This window comes from Magnolia sinica, chromosome 17 (genome assembly GCF_029962835.1).
Source record: "Magnolia sinica isolate HGM2019 chromosome 17, MsV1, whole genome shotgun sequence".
In the NCBI taxonomy this organism is placed as follows: Eukaryota; Viridiplantae; Streptophyta; class Magnoliopsida; order Magnoliales; family Magnoliaceae; genus Magnolia; species Magnolia sinica.
Genome location: NC_080589.1, coordinates 21,772,018 through 21,787,686, shown reverse-complemented (window position 1 = coordinate 21,787,686; position 15,669 = coordinate 21,772,018). Strand labels below are relative to the sequence as shown.

The window sequence follows — 15,669 nt, the reverse complement described above, 5'->3', positions numbered from 1 at the left end:
ATAGATGTCTTTATGGTAGTGGCTTCTTGTTTTGGTGAGTTGGTGGATATTGTTTCGAAATTCATAGACGGAAGGTTGGAAGAACCTTACAATGGCTAGGATTTGAGTTAGGAGGAAGAAATTGAAAGTTATCCCGGAGGCTCTTCAGATGGTGGTCAGAGAGGATCGTTTCGTTGTTCGGGTGTTTGAAGAAGGCAAGGAGTTAGGGGCATTTGAAGCCACTGTAGCAGGCCGATAGTTGCAGGCAGTCCGATGACTTATGGAGATTGCAGCGGTGGTGTCTAGGGATGATGGAGTACGTGTTTCGTGCTCCTGCAATGCTATGAAACTTTCAACAATAACAGGCATGGTTGACATTAGCCTACAAGAGTATGACCGGATCACAGGGTGGGAGAGGGGAGCACATGTCCTTCCCTGTCTTGTCATCTCAAGAGGGATTCAGGCGAAGGCTGCCAGCTGCCTTCTTGTTTAGTTGGTATTATGGTATTGGGCATGGCAGAAGATAGGGGAGACATGGAGGTTTGTGGCGGGGTAGCAGCTAACGGAGTGAGATAATCATTTGCAGAGGCTACGCGTGTCTGCAACATTGATTCAAGAGGCCGCTGCAATGATTCTAGGGCTGCTGGTGTAGTGAGGTGGTTGGCTCTTGGTGAGTCACGTGGCCTTGAGGAGGGAATGCATCGTCGTTTGGTGACACGTGTGCTATTAGCGGTAGAAGAAGAGCCACTGGAGGCAGGTGCTATGTTTCCAAGAAGACAGCTATCCTAGGGCTTTAATGAGAATACGATAAATATCTTCAAGGGGGCGTGTCATTGGTCGCCACGCATCCAACCCCCTTTTTAGTCGGGCGGTGGGCATCAAGAGGAGAGGGATAGATGGCAGGATATTTTTTGAAGGGTCGAGAAGCAACTTCTTTATTGTTCCTGTGGGAATGGTGTGCATAGGATAGGTGTTTGGAGTCTGACATGCGAGAGAAGGGGGTTCATTTAGGGAGAGCCACTTTTTATTGCCATTCTCCTCTTGAGGAGGCGTATGCCAAAGGGGGATTTTCCATTGTACAACTGTGCTGGTGAGATGGTTCCTAGCTATACTTTTGGATGGGCAGGGTGCTCGAGGAGGCAGTGGGCTGGTAAAAATTGTTATCTCTGGAGGATGTGCCCCTCGTTGTAGGAGATGGTGACATGTGGCTATTCAAATCCTGGGATAGCCCTTTTCTCCCTAGGCGGCAAGTCTCTCCCCCTTGTCTCCAAGTTAGACTCCCCTCTCTCTCGCCTTTCTCCTTCCCTCATTCTTCCTCCGGCCTCAGCCAAAGGCTTCCACCCCCTTTCCTTGGCTGCCCTCTCAATTGAAGATCCTCTCCCTTGTGCTAATGGACTTATGGTTGGTCGGATCTAAGGAAGTCGGGCCTAGTGAATGTTGTCTGGTGGTGTTTCGAGAACAATCTGAAGGCATGTCTTGTGGGGATGAAATTCGTGATAGTGACTTGACGTTTGGCCTCGATGATGAAGCTCTGGGTCTCCTTTGCAAGTTGCATTGGGAGTGGAAGCTTTGCTCAAGACAAAATCCTTTGTCCTAACCTTACTTGTGACTCCTAGAGATGTGGGGGGTCTGGTTACGTTGGTGCCTAGTAAAAGGTGGATTAGGGATGCTATGGGCCACGTGGGGCGACTCTTAGGGGTAATCTTTGGGGATTGCAATGAAGATTATGTGGCCTTTTTCCGGGTGGTCGAGGAAATGAGGTTCCTAAAAGTGTCCTTTGCTCATAATTGGGGTTTCTAGAATCCATCTTGGGGAATCCATCCCCTTGGGGATTACAAAGGTAGATGGGTAAGAGTCATTTCCCTGTGAAGATTCTCAGTTGGAACAATAGGGGGGTGTTTGGCACATGGAATTAGATGGTATTAAGTGGGATGGAATTGCTCTTTTGCAATAATGCACTTGCTTGTGGATTGTCTCTTAATGCTATGGGAGTGAGCTATTCACTTTGGTGTTTGGATCATGCATGATGTAGGGCTTAAATACATGTTTTAATTCATATAGTGTTTGGTTGTACATGGAAAACAACCACTAATCTCGAAAATCGTGTTTGAAAACTACAGTGAGAAGTAAGGTGGGGCCCACCTTGATGTTTGCGAGTAATCCACCCCATCCATCCGTTTTGTGAGATCATTTTAGGACATGCTACCAATAGTCAAGCAGATCCAAAACACAAGTGGACCATACGAGAGGAAAGAGTGGGGAAAGAATTTCCTACCGTTGAAACCTTCCCGAGCTCCACCTTGATGTTTATATGTCATCCCAACCATTTATAAGTTCATTCTTGCTGGGATGAATTGACAACATAGAAAACTTTTGTGGCCATATGAATGTTTCAATGGTGGTCACTCAATCCCCATTGTTTTCTCTTGTGTGGCCTACTTGAGTTTTAAATCTACCTCATTTTTTGTCACTTACCCTAAAATGATCTTGTAAAACAGATGGATAGGGTGGATTCCTCACAAATATCGAGGCGGCCCCACCTCCCTTACCAGCGTAAGAACTTCCTAGCTCATGCTTTTAGGAGAAAATCCCATGGATTTTGTAAATCCTGGTTGAATTGGGGAAAGCCCTCCTTAGCCCTCCCTACTGCATGCACAGGATCCAATGTTGGAAACCTATGATGAACCAAACAGGGATGATTTTTCAAACCAAGGGATTTAAAGTTCAATCCCACTTAATACCATCTAATTCCATGCGCCAAACACCCCCTAGGGGTTTAGGGAGTCCGAAGTCATGACAAATGTCTCAAGGTTAGGGAGGTCTATGGGAAATTGAAAGCCGGGGTTATCGTTATTTAGGAAACTAAATTGCAGAAAGTTGATCAAGGTGTGGTGGTGTCCATTTCAAGTCTAAATGGGTTTAAATGGGAAGCACTAAATGCGGTTGTAGTAGTTGGTGGAATTTTGAACTTGTGGAACCTGATTATTTGGGTTAGGGAGGATAGTTGTTGTATGAATTTTTTAGTCTTAGTAGTCCTTAAAGACGTGGCATTGTCGTTCAGATGGACTAGCTCTGGGGTTTATGGGCTTATTCAACTAGGTCTTTGGCTGCCGTTCTAGGGTGTCTTCTATATGGGATAGATGGCGGCTCCCGTGGTGTGTGGGAGGGGACTTCAATGTGGTGAGGTTTTCTCATGTGAAATTCAAAGGGTCTTGCATTGCTAGTAGTATGTGTGGGTTTTTTGAATGGGTGCATAAGCATGGGCTCATTGATCTACCTATAGGAGGGGTCAAATTCTCTTGGTCTAATGGTAAAAAGTTTAAAAAAAATCTTGCGATGTCCAAGCTTGATGGGTTCCCAGTCTCTCCTTGGGTGGGTAAAGTACCCACATGTGATCCAAAGGGGTCTTCCTAGGCTTACCTCTAACCATTGCCTTATAATCCTTGAAGTGGACGTGGGTAACTGGGGTGCTAAGCTGTTTTGGTTTGAGCTAGTTATGTGTGGGTTTTCCGAATGGGTCTAGTAGCATGGGCTCATTGATCTACCCATGGGAGGGGTCAAGTTCACATGGTCTAATGGTTTTTTTAAAAAAAGAATCTTACGATGTCCAAGCTTCATAGGTTCCCGGTCTCCCTGGAGTGGAAAGTACCCACATGTGATCCAAAGGAGTCTTCCTAAGCTTACCTCTGACCATTGCCCTATAATCCTCGAAGTGGACGGGGATAACTGGAGCCCTAAGCTATTTCGGTTTGAGCTAGCATGGCTGGAAGCGGAAGGCTTCACAGGCCAAGTGGTGGAGTGGTGGAATTCATTCCAGGTTCAAGGAGTGGTAGGGTTCAGATTATTCCATAAGCTCAAGTCTCTCAAATCTAAGTTGAAGTCTTAGAGCAAGGAAGTCTTCGAGCAGAGAGAAGCGGAGTCGGCAAACACTTATGGCTATTCAAGCTCTGGACATCAAAGAAGAAGATGGCTCTCTATTGGAATCTGATCAGGCTGAGAGAGAATCTAGCTTGCTTATGGCTAGCGTTTGGAGGAAGAAATCAAGTGGCACCAGAGAATGGGACCAAGGGCCTTGTGGCTTAAATAGGGGGGGCCGAAATTCGAAGTTCTTCCATGGTATTGCTAGTGCCCGAGCTTGGTGCAACAACATTTCTTGCCTTTCGATTGACAATAAGAATGCCGAAGAGAAAGATCAGATCAGTTTTGTTGTGGTCAGCTTCTATTCGGGGCTCTTGTCAAAGGAAGATTGGGTCCGACCTACCCTTGTTCCTTGGTAATTTGTTCTTTGATCGCATCTCCCCATCTGATGCGAAGCTTCTCGAGGTGCTCATGTCAGAAGAAGTTTAGGATGCTGTTATGGCGCTTAGGAGGACAAAGCCCTGGTTCCAAATGGGTTCCCTAAGGCATTTTTTCAAGTTTTTTGGGAAACTATGAGGGCTGATCTGCTAAGTTTCATTGCTGAATTTTTTGAATTGGGTTGGCTGTCTAAGGAACTGGGTTGTTCGTTCATCAAGTCGTAGGGGCAACCAATATTAAAGACTTTCGTCCCATAAGTTTGATCAACTGTCCTTACAAGATTTGTTGCCAAAATTTTCGCTTAGAGGTTTAGGTTGATCTTACTTAACGTCATTTTTTATTCCCAATGTGCGTTTATGTTTGGAAGAAAGATCATTGACTATTCGCTGATCATTATCGAATGCTTCAATTCGTACCATAAGGAGGATTACAAGGGGATAGTTTGTGACCTGGGCCTAGAGGAGGCTTATGATCAATGTTTTCAGTATCGATGATATCGGCTGATATATCCCACAATATATCTTGTATTCCACCTGTGCGATACGAAATACACAGGTAGTGCTGATGTATCTCACCTGTTCGATCCGGCAAGTATTTTCGATTTTCGATCCATTTTGTTGTTATAAATGTTAGATCAGTCTCAAATGGTTACAAATCCATAGTTTTCATGTTTTGCATAAAAAAATCATGAATTTGGAGCTTCAATTTCGAGATTTGAGGGAGACGGGCCGAGTTGTAGAAATTTTGGAAAAATTGAAAATTTTCAATTTCTCGCAAATCGGCTGAATCTATGTCCAAACACAAAATCAAACATTTATGTAACCTGATCTAGTGATTCTTGATAATTTGGGATTTTTTTGGAAAAAAATTATTATTTTTTAATTAAAAATTAATTTAAATGTTAAAAAATTTTCTTTGAATTTCCACTTCGATTAGTGGTCAATTGGCCTCGATTTTAGAGTATTGAAGTGTGTTTGATGAAATCATTATCATATGCATGCTAATTTTGGGATTTAAGGGTAGATGGGCTGATTTGTGGAAAATTCGAAATTTCTCCAAATTCTCTCAAATCGGAGAGGATGAGTACTAGTATTATGTTAGAGAGTATCTTCAATGGTATCATTTTTTACTATGACATGAGCATATTATTGTTGGCTTATACTGCGCCTAGCCTCGTCGAGATGGAGATGATGATTTTGAGCCACTGCGCAACTCTATGTGGGTTTGAGCCACATCCACACATTATTCACAAGTATATTTTTAGTTTTCTACTTCTTCTGCTTTTGAATGTATTGCTTGTGTTTCTATACATGTCTTCTCACATTTATAAATTATATGAATAGACTTTGAATATAATTGCATTAGTTCAGTTAAACAATGGATATATTAGGATCCCATACAAAGGAAACCTATTATGTGCACCTGTTTTTTGTGATGTTTTGATTTCTTAGTGTGTATTGATGTCTTTTTTAACAATCCTTGAAGTTTCATTGAAAAATTTAACCAATTTCCCAATGTTTCTCCTTGATTCCCAACAATAGCAATACATTATGTGACACAACTAATATATCCCATGCGATAATCAATATGTATTTGTATCCCAAGGGTGCAATACATTACGCGTTAATGATACAGAAAATATTGCTTACAATCATTTTGATTGGATTTTTCTAAATTACATGTTGGGTAGGTTAGGGTTTGGGGACAAGTGGAGATTGTGGATTTGATTATGTTTCTTCAACTAGTTTCTATGTCATGTTAAATGAATCTCCCGTTGGATTTTTTAAAGCTTCCAGAGATCTTAAAAAGGGCAACCCCCACCCCCTTTTCTAGTTGTTTCTAAGGCTTTGAGCAGAAGGCTCAGTAAAGGTCAAGTTGTGGGCTTGTTTCCGAGGGGCAAAAAATCCTATTTGTCACCTTTAGTTTGCCGATAACATCCTCATTTTTTGTGAGGCGGAGTCCCAAGTGGACAACCCGTGCAAAATCATTTGATGTTTTTAATCTCTTCAAAAGCGAGCTTTTGGGGGTTAACTTGATCGAGGGTGAAGTTAAGTCATTAGTCGAGTTGTTTGGTTGTCGGGTGGATTCCTTCCCGTCCTCGTATCTTGGGCTTTCGCTGTGTTGCGGTAAGCCTCCTAATCTTCTCTAGGATGCTATTAATGAAAGGATAGAGAGGAAGCTCTCCTCTTGGAAAGGAAAGCCTCTATCAGTGGGGGTATGAATCACCCTTATTAAGTCAGCGCTGTCTAATCGCCCACATTTCATGTCCTTATTTCGATGACCCAAGTCAGTGATCCAGAAAATTGACAAGCTTCGCAGAGATTTTCTCTGGTGTGGTGGTGCCATATCTAGGAAATTCCATCTTATGTTAATGGGGAGATGTGTGTAGGCCCTTTAGAGAAGGTGAGGCTAGGATAAGAAGGCTGGAAGATGTTTAATTCGAATCTTTTGGTAAAGTGGGTCTAGTGGTTTGGGGTCAAGGAGGAGAATCTTTGGAGGTTGGTTATAATCGATAAATATGGAATCTTTAAGATGGGGTGGTGTATAAAGGAATCATCTTTATACTGGGCTTCCTGTGTTTGGAAATCAATCGCTGGATTAGCCTAAAAGGTCTTCTTAGAAATAAGACTTTTAATGGGAGATGACACTAGGATATGGTTTTGGGGAGACACATGGAGGGGAGAGGTTTCCTTCGATCTCTGTTCCATTGAATTGCCAGGCTTTCTCCAATCCCAGACATTTGGGTTGCCGAGTGCTTGTCTGTCTAGGCAGTAGAGGTGTGTGGATACCACATTACCACCTTGCCATTGTAATCTTTTAGAAGCTGAAATTGAGATGTCAAAGCTCCTTGTGAGTTTGGAAGGCATCAACCCCTCCCTGGCAACAAAAGACTATTTATATTGGAGAAGAGATAGATCATTTAGGTTCTCTGTTCGTTCCTTCTTCGAACTGGTGTCTGGTTCTACACCGTCAATGAGGGTGTTCATACAGGGATGGTAATGCAGGGGCATTTTCACACTGGGCTCAAGTGGGGTGGCATGTGGGATGCAAGGGCACACTTGGGGTGGGCGGCCCATGTAAGGCGGGTGGCCCACGTGAGGTGGAACCCAGGTGATGTGGGGCCCACAAGGGGGTTCGACCGAGGACCTAACCTATGAGATGTGGGGTTTGGGCTATGAGATAAAGGGATTTATTTGCCATACTCTATCAGTTCAAGCTTTTAGAGAAAGTGGTTAGTTGTCCCGCATCAAATGGCCTGGAGGTATGGGGCCCGTTGAAGGTTGCAACATTCGCATGACTGGTTGGTAGGAACAAAGTTCTCACTGTTGACACCTTGTGGAAAAGGGGTATGGTTCATCCAAACACATCTTCTTTTAGAGCAAGTGGTTAGTTGTCCCGCATCAAATGGCCTGGAGGTATGGGGCCCGTTGAAGGTTGCAACATTCGCATGACTGGTTGGTAGGAGCAAAGTTCTCACTGTTGACACCTTGTGGAAAAGGGGTATGGTTCATCCAAACACATCTTCTTTATATGAAGAACGAGGAGTCAGTGGTGCACTTGATTTGGGATGGTGTCCTCTTTGCACTTGATATTCCTTCGATTTATTTTTGCCGGATAGCATGGAGATGCTATTCTCTTCTTGTCATGAAGGTGTCTTGAGCTTGAAAGCCAAAGGGGAGAGGCAGTTAGCCCTATTGGCGGTCTCGTGGTTAACTTGGATGGAGACGAAGAACATGTGCTTTCAGAATTGCAAGGCCCCAGTTGCTTCCATTATTCATAGAATTTTTTTGTAAGGGAATAATAGGCTTCTTAGTCATTGGAGTAGGGCCATGTCCTTTGTATTTATGTGTTGTAGCTTTTCCCTTTTCCCTTTTTTCCCTTTTGGCTTCTAATAAAATTTCTCAATTCTATAAATAAAACAAAAAAAAAAAAAAACAACAGCTTGCAAGTCTCAGTTGTGTTTAATGAATGCATCTTCATTGTTGCTTCCTTGATCTTGGATGTCATTATTTGTGTTTTTATTCATGGTAAGAAAATAGGAGGGGAGAGAGAGAGAGAGGGAGAGAGAGAGAGAGAGAGAGAGAGAGAGGTTTTCTCCCCTTAGTCTCTTGTTATAATAAAATCTAACTACAAAGAGATAACGGTGATTTGTTACAAGAGAGAAATGTGAGTGGATTGGTGCTCTGCAAGAGAGAGAGGTTTTCTCCCCTTGGTCTCTTATTATAATAAAATCCGACTACAAAGAGATAACGATGGTTTGTTACAAGAGAGAAATGTGAGGGGATTGGTGCTCCGCAAGTTTGCTAAAGATGATGTAAACCGTATATAATTTCCAGCACCTCCCCTCAAGCTGGTGCATATATTACCTATGCCTAGGTTTCCCAAGATCTCTAATTTGGTGCTGATTGGAAGCCATTGTGAAGATGTCTGCCAATTGATTCTCTAACCGGACGGGTAACCCAGTCAACAATTTCACCATCACTTTTTCTTGAACGAAGCAACAATCTACTTCTATATGCTTGGTTCCCTCATGGAAGATTGGCTTATTTGTAATCTGGATGGTGGCTTGATTGTAGCAATGAAGGGGAATTGAAGACTGGCTTATTATTATTATTACTTTTAAATTCCTCTAAAAAAAAAACTCATATGGACTTATAAGTTGTAATTGCCATTGCTCGCTACTCGCTTTTACAGATGAATGAGCAACTACACTTTGCTTCTTGCTTTTCAAAGTTATTAGATTTCCTCACATGAAAGCATAATAGCCACTTGTAGATAGCCAATGATCAGATAAACCAAATCAATGAATGTCACAATAACTGCTGTTCTTTAGATGACAATGATCAGAGTATAGTATGCCTTTCCTAGGATCAGACTTTACATACTGAAGGATACAATCTACAAACCCTAAGATGGTCTACACGGGAGCATGCATAAACTGATCAAATTGACTGCCTAAGCAATATCCGGTCTAGCAATAATCGAGTAGATTATCTGCCCACAGGCCTATAGTAAATACCTAGATCACCAAGCAATTTTGACCTCGTGAAGTCAGTGATTGATTTCAATCAGAGATTTTGCAAGTCTTGCACCCAGCATGCTTGAATCAGTATGGAGTACATCCTTCAAGAAATGAACTTGCCTTGATTAGATCTGGCAACTTCAATCTGAAGACATATCATGCTTGAGATCCTAGGTGACTGACATTTTCTCACATATGATTGGGTTTATAGAATCTTCTTATCATTGTCCATGTATGGTTCGTTTGGTGTTCGTCATAGTAACAATGTGGATAATGTTGCCTAGATATGGTTATTTTGTGATGATTACAGTTGTGGCGACAATGAATATATGGTGTTTGGCAGTGACACTACGCTATCTGATAGAAGTAGCATGTTATATATTAATCATGCCACACACTCCCATGTTGTACAATTGAGTGAAATCTGGTCCATGTACCAAGCGTGGCTCCATCCACAGTTGAGTTAGTAATTTGGATGGTTTTGGATTGACGTACAACTATGTCATGTGTATGGTTGAGATCAACTGCCCTACCATCCACAGTCGAGTTAACGATTTGGACAGTCTGGATTGTTATACAAATTTTCCATGGGTGTGTCTGAATTTTCTTACAACTATGCCATGTTTACGGTTGAGATCAAGTGGACCACCATAATTGAGTCGGTGATTTAGACGGTCTGTGTTCCCATACAACTATGACATGGGTACGATTGAAACCAAGTGGTCCTCCATCCATAGTTTGAGTCATCAATTTGCGCGGTCTGGGTTGACATACTAATATGTTGTATGAAGTGTCACCACCATGAAAGCATTTTTTAAATGGTACAAAACTAAGATTGGTGTCCCTTTCTACTTTTTCTGTTATGAACATAACTGGATTGCAGCTTTTTCTTGGAATCCAGTTATCTGGATGATACCACAATAAAGGCTTAAAAAAGGCATGCTTGGAATCCCGCTATTTGGACAATACCATAATTAAGGCTTAAAAAAGGTGCGTGAAATAACATTATTTGGTAAGTGTGCTATGAGCATCACTTGTTAATGCGCCAAGCATGAGATAAGCTATGCCAACAGTGTTGTTCCTATGCAAATAATGCACAACAGATGCCAGATGGACCCATAAGAACTATGTCATCAGCAGAGACAATCATCACAATGATTGTTCCATTTCATCTTTTTTAAAAATATTAAATGGTCAGATGTACTCTACTGAAGGCCAACTTGATATAAGTCAAAGCCAAATTGTGATGAGGCATTGCTGAATTTTTCAAGCCATGCTTTGGGAGATTTGATTCACTCCATAGATAGCCTTTCTCAACCTACAAACTTTACCACTCTCCCTCTAAGGACCAAGGTATTCGATAACGGTATAGTGGCCGTAATGGCCATTGCCATTAGCAGTGTTCAAATTATCGGTATCGCTACAAGTTTCTCTAGCCAGGTATATGGAAACAATATCGATATCGCCGATAATATCGTTGATAACCAGAAATGCAGGGAAACATAGGAAAAACAATGGAATTTTCAGTGAAACTTCAGGAGATGTTAAAATGTACATATTTGTATATTTAGAAATAAAACAAAATTGCAAAAAGAATGCATACATAACAAGTTTCCATTTAACGGGGCCTTAAAAGCATGCGTTGGTGTAAGAAATCAATCCAACCATCCCCTCTGGCCTATTTAACCATCCAAACATCCTTCGATATTGTAAAATATCAACAACACATGATATTTCACCAAGAAATCATCAACAATTGAAAAAGAAACGAAAGATTGTGGTCTCAATATCTCACATGTTGCGATATCGATAATTTCAAGATATTATCAATATTATCAATGGAAAATTGAACACTACATACAACCATGTGCCCATGAAAAAAAAATTGAAATAAATTTTTTTTTTCTAATAAACAAAAATTTGATGATATCAATAGTTGGCAATATTATTGAAATATCGTCAATACACTTATGATACAAGCATTACCTAGAATTTACATAGTCGAAAATATTGGCGATACATTGGCGATATTGATGCATTGGCAATACAAGCTACACCTAGGATTTATGTAGTTGAAAATATTGACGATTACATTAGCGATATTGATACGTTGGCGATACTTAGCGATGCATTGCTTATACCTGGAATTTTTTATACTACTAGCGTTATTGGTATCGCTACCAGTGCGATCAGTATCGCTAAGCTAGAGATAAAGATAATATCGGAGATAATTTGAACACTGGCCATTAGTGATACAATACAGGCCGTTGCAACCCCATAACCATTACATGTTATGTAACGGCCATTATCTAACCTTTCTTGAATACCTTGCTAAGGACAAACATTAGAAGGGCCATATAAACTCTCCGGAGGATCGTTATTGAGAAATGCTTGCTTCACATCAGGTTGATCATCATCATCATCCAAGCCTTATCCTAATTAATTGTGGTCTGTTACATGGAACCCATTCTACTATTCCCACTCTATCAAGGACCATATCCTCAACCAAAGTATAGGTCATCAAGTCTTTTCTTAATACGTCCACCCCACTACCTTTTGGGCCTTCCCTTGCCCTTTTAGAGCCTTCAACTTGAATCAACTCACTCCTAACCAGTGTAGTTCTTGGTCTTGGTTGCATGGTGAAACCATCTTAGACTACTTTACGTCATCTTATTACCCATTAGTGCTACTATAAGTTCCCTCAATTTCTATTTCTATCCTTGTCTTGCCACTCATCCATCTCAACATTGTCATTTTAGCTACAATTATCCCATGAACATTTTCCTTAACTGCCAACATTGTCCCATAGAGCATGAATTGTCTACAAGATATCTTATAAAAATTTCCTTTGGTTTGATTTGTATTTTGCAATCACATAAAACCAGATTAGTGCATGCGTAGGCGTTTGCCCATGGTGGCCTCTCTTGGACCCTAAGAAAGGCGTTTACTGAAGGGGTGCACCAGCCAGGTGTTTGCCTAGCACCTAGTGCATGGGTGCACCTCGCCATGTCTGCGTCACGTTGGCCATTTGATGTGAGGTACCCTTATGGGCATTTTACCAACCTTTAATGATCTAAATACATAAGAGGGCTATTTTAAAGACTATTTCAACAACTCTCTTTTCTTTTGAGATGAAACTCTTAAGAATGTCTTTTCCCGAAGTTCAACATCTTCCCTCAATTCTCTTCTTCAGCTTTTGATTGACGGTTATCAGTTTAGTAGTTGACCAGTTTCATGGATGGTTTGATTAATGATTATTTGATCAGTTGATATACTGGTTTAATAATTAGATGGTTTATTGTGTAAGTTGATTTTATTTTTACCTTTTGTTTTCCTTTGAAATTTGAAGTGGTGTTGATTTTTATTGACTAAAAATATCAACATATATCTATAAATTTGTATATATTAATATTTATATTTCATGGGGTGTTAGCAACGTCCCCATACCTTTTAAACGGCACATGGTGTGACCTATCGTTGATATGAATCATTCATTCATTCACACAACCAGGAGCAAGCCTTGTTGCAAGAATCACGTTGATCCGATCATCATAACCTTTTGAATAGGGGCAGTTTGTTACAAACCGCTGTTGTTTACGAGCCATAAATCGCATGGTTGGAATCATCAAATCAAAGCATTAGTTCAAAATCACAAGAAATACAAAGTGGATCTATCTATTAGATGTTTCAAGATGATGATTGGACCTACTTGTGTTTCTCCGGTTAATCTTGACTGTCCATTTCTATGCTATTGATTGGAAGCTTTAGTCACCTGATTGGCATGATTTTTGCACTATGTCTGGCTCCTAGTTGTGTGAATGAATGAACAGTTTGGATCGGCAATAGGTCAGCCTGTGTGCCATTAAAAGGTTTGGGTCATGGCTAGCATTCTCATATAGTTGAGGACGTTAGCAAAGCCATATCTAATATAAATATTAATATTCATTATATATTAAAATTACGCTTGGAAACTCCAAGGGCGTGCTAAGGTGCGCTTTAGGTGCCCCAGGGGCAAGTGCTCTAGCACCTTTAACTACATTGCATGAAACTCCAAGGCACATCTCTGCTTCATTCACCCATCTTTAGTTCTAAGAGCAACGTTCTTCTCAATCTTTTTGATCTTATGTGCCATCGACCCAAGATATTGAAAATGGACATTTTGAGGTACAACTTAGTCTGCAATCTTAACTAATTCCTCATTTCCACTCCCGTTATTAATAAAACTGCACTACATATACTCTAGTTTAGTTCAACTAATTTTAAAGCCTTTAGATTCTAAAGCATCTCTCCATAATTCTAGCTTTGTATTCAACCCCTCTCTCATCTTGTCAATCAAAACTATGTCACTGCAGGGCCTCTTCCTAGTTCCTATAAATGCCTTGTTAACTTGTCCATAACCAATGCGAAAAGATACAGGTTCACTGACAACCCTTCACTTGTCTCTCCACTGGAAGTCCTCATGTTTGTTACCCATTGTTTTTTATGAGAACATCCCGCGCATGCCGTCCACACGTACACGCACGCCACCCTCTACGCTCGTACGCCAGAAGAAAAAGGGCCCCACCGTCGATCTAGATCGATGACGACGTCCAGGGAGGGCCTCCTAGCTAGAAGATGAAGTTTTGATTTAAAAGAATAGGCCCATTAGTCAAGAAAAGCCCATCATGAGATCTCATGATCGTGACTCGTTAGTCAGATTGATATAATATTTTAGGTTTTGCTTATTAATGTCATTTAGAACATCATCAGATGTCCTTTGAAGGACGAGGAAATTCAGCTCTTAGTAAGTTGAGCTTGCTGGGGAGTGTATCCATTGCTTGTACAGGAGAGGATTGTAGAATTTTGGCTTCAGAGGCAGATGGCTCCTCTTCATTGCCTTTCAGAATCTTTTCCAAGGGCTCTTGAGGTCAATGAAGTGGAGTAGGCATCGGTGGTTTGGGATGGGATCATCCCTATGAAACCTAATGCACCGTGCTGCTTGACATGCTTCAGCAAGGTGCTGACTGTGGATCTTCTGCAACACAGAGAGATGATGATCCCTAACAGATGCGTCATGTGTAAGGCGGAGGAAGAAGATGTTGCACACTTGTTAATCCACTGCCCCATTTGTTCAAAGATTGTGGGCTGTGTTCTTTGTAAGGTTTGGAATCCAGTGGATGATGCCTCACCTTGTGAATGATGGTTGCATGAGCTGGAAAATGGGTAGGTGGGATCCTATTTGCAAAATTCTGTGGATGATGTCTTTGAAGGCTCTACTGTGGTGTGTTTGGGCCAAATGAATTCCAGTATTTTTCAAGGGATCAAAAAAGCTGGGGCAGTGGTATTATGTATAATTCTATCCTTAGCGATCGCTAGAGTAGACAAGAAGAGTGTGATGGCGGGCATCACTGGAGTCATCACATCATATAACTGGGAGAAGATTCTCAGTTGTGGATGGCCCCCTGCAAAGATCGGAGAAATCTGGAGGGCTCTGCCAGCTAAACGCTGCAGGCTGGATTTACCCTGGCTCAACGGGTGTTAGTGTGCTTGTCAGGAACAACAGGGGGTAGACTATAATTGAATTTGTAGACCGACATGGTTCACGTCTCCTTTTTTGTGGAATCGTCAGCATTGTTACATGGATATATGGCATTAGGATGGTGGCAGATCGCAGCCTAAGTCTGATAATATTCGAGGGGTATTCCAAGAATGTTCAGCTGGATCAAGTGTGGCAGATTCCCTTGGCTGCTGGATAAAACATTTGAGAGGAAGTCAAGGACATCAGCGCTTCAATGGTTGTTTCATTTGTCCATGTGTGTCGATCTGCAAATGATCAGGCCGGTACTGTGGCCAAGTCAGGAGCCACTAGGAGATCTTTTGGGATATTGAATGGAGGATAGTTGCTGATTGCGGCTTGACAGAGGCCGTAGCTATCTTCATCTTTTCTGTCCAATTTATTTTGTATTATAGGTGGTCCTTCTACCATATGGGGCTTTTTTATTTTTTTTGTGTGTGTGTGTGTAGCTGTTGTTTGTTGTTTGTCTCAGTTGTCCTATTTTTAGTAAATCACTCCAATTACAAGAATAAAAGAAGATAAAGACTAGAAAATGGCACTGCCATCTCCAGCTGCTTATAAAACAATATGCGTCTCGTACCATGCCTTCTGGTTGGTGCACAAATGGGAATGTGACTTTTGAATTATCCGAAGTAGTAAAGATGTGTATGGACTAATTAGTTTTCTATCTTCTGTGCTTGAAATAAGGGGTTGCTTCAATGCATGGATTCATTCTTCCTAGAACCTACCCTCTGTGTATTCCGGTTTTGCTTCCAATATCAACTAATCAACAGGCTTCAGTTTGGATATTTAGTCTCCACATTTTTTTTTTTTGTTG

At 41.3% G+C, this 15,669-nt stretch overlaps 1 protein-coding gene across 2 annotated transcripts in view; it reads left to right on the top strand.

Annotated features, from left to right (window-relative positions):
• LOC131230394 (serine/threonine-protein phosphatase BSL1) overlaps positions 1-15,669 on the top strand; it is a 60,155-nt gene that overhangs the window by 31,707 nt on the left and 12,779 nt on the right. The window lies entirely within an intron of this gene.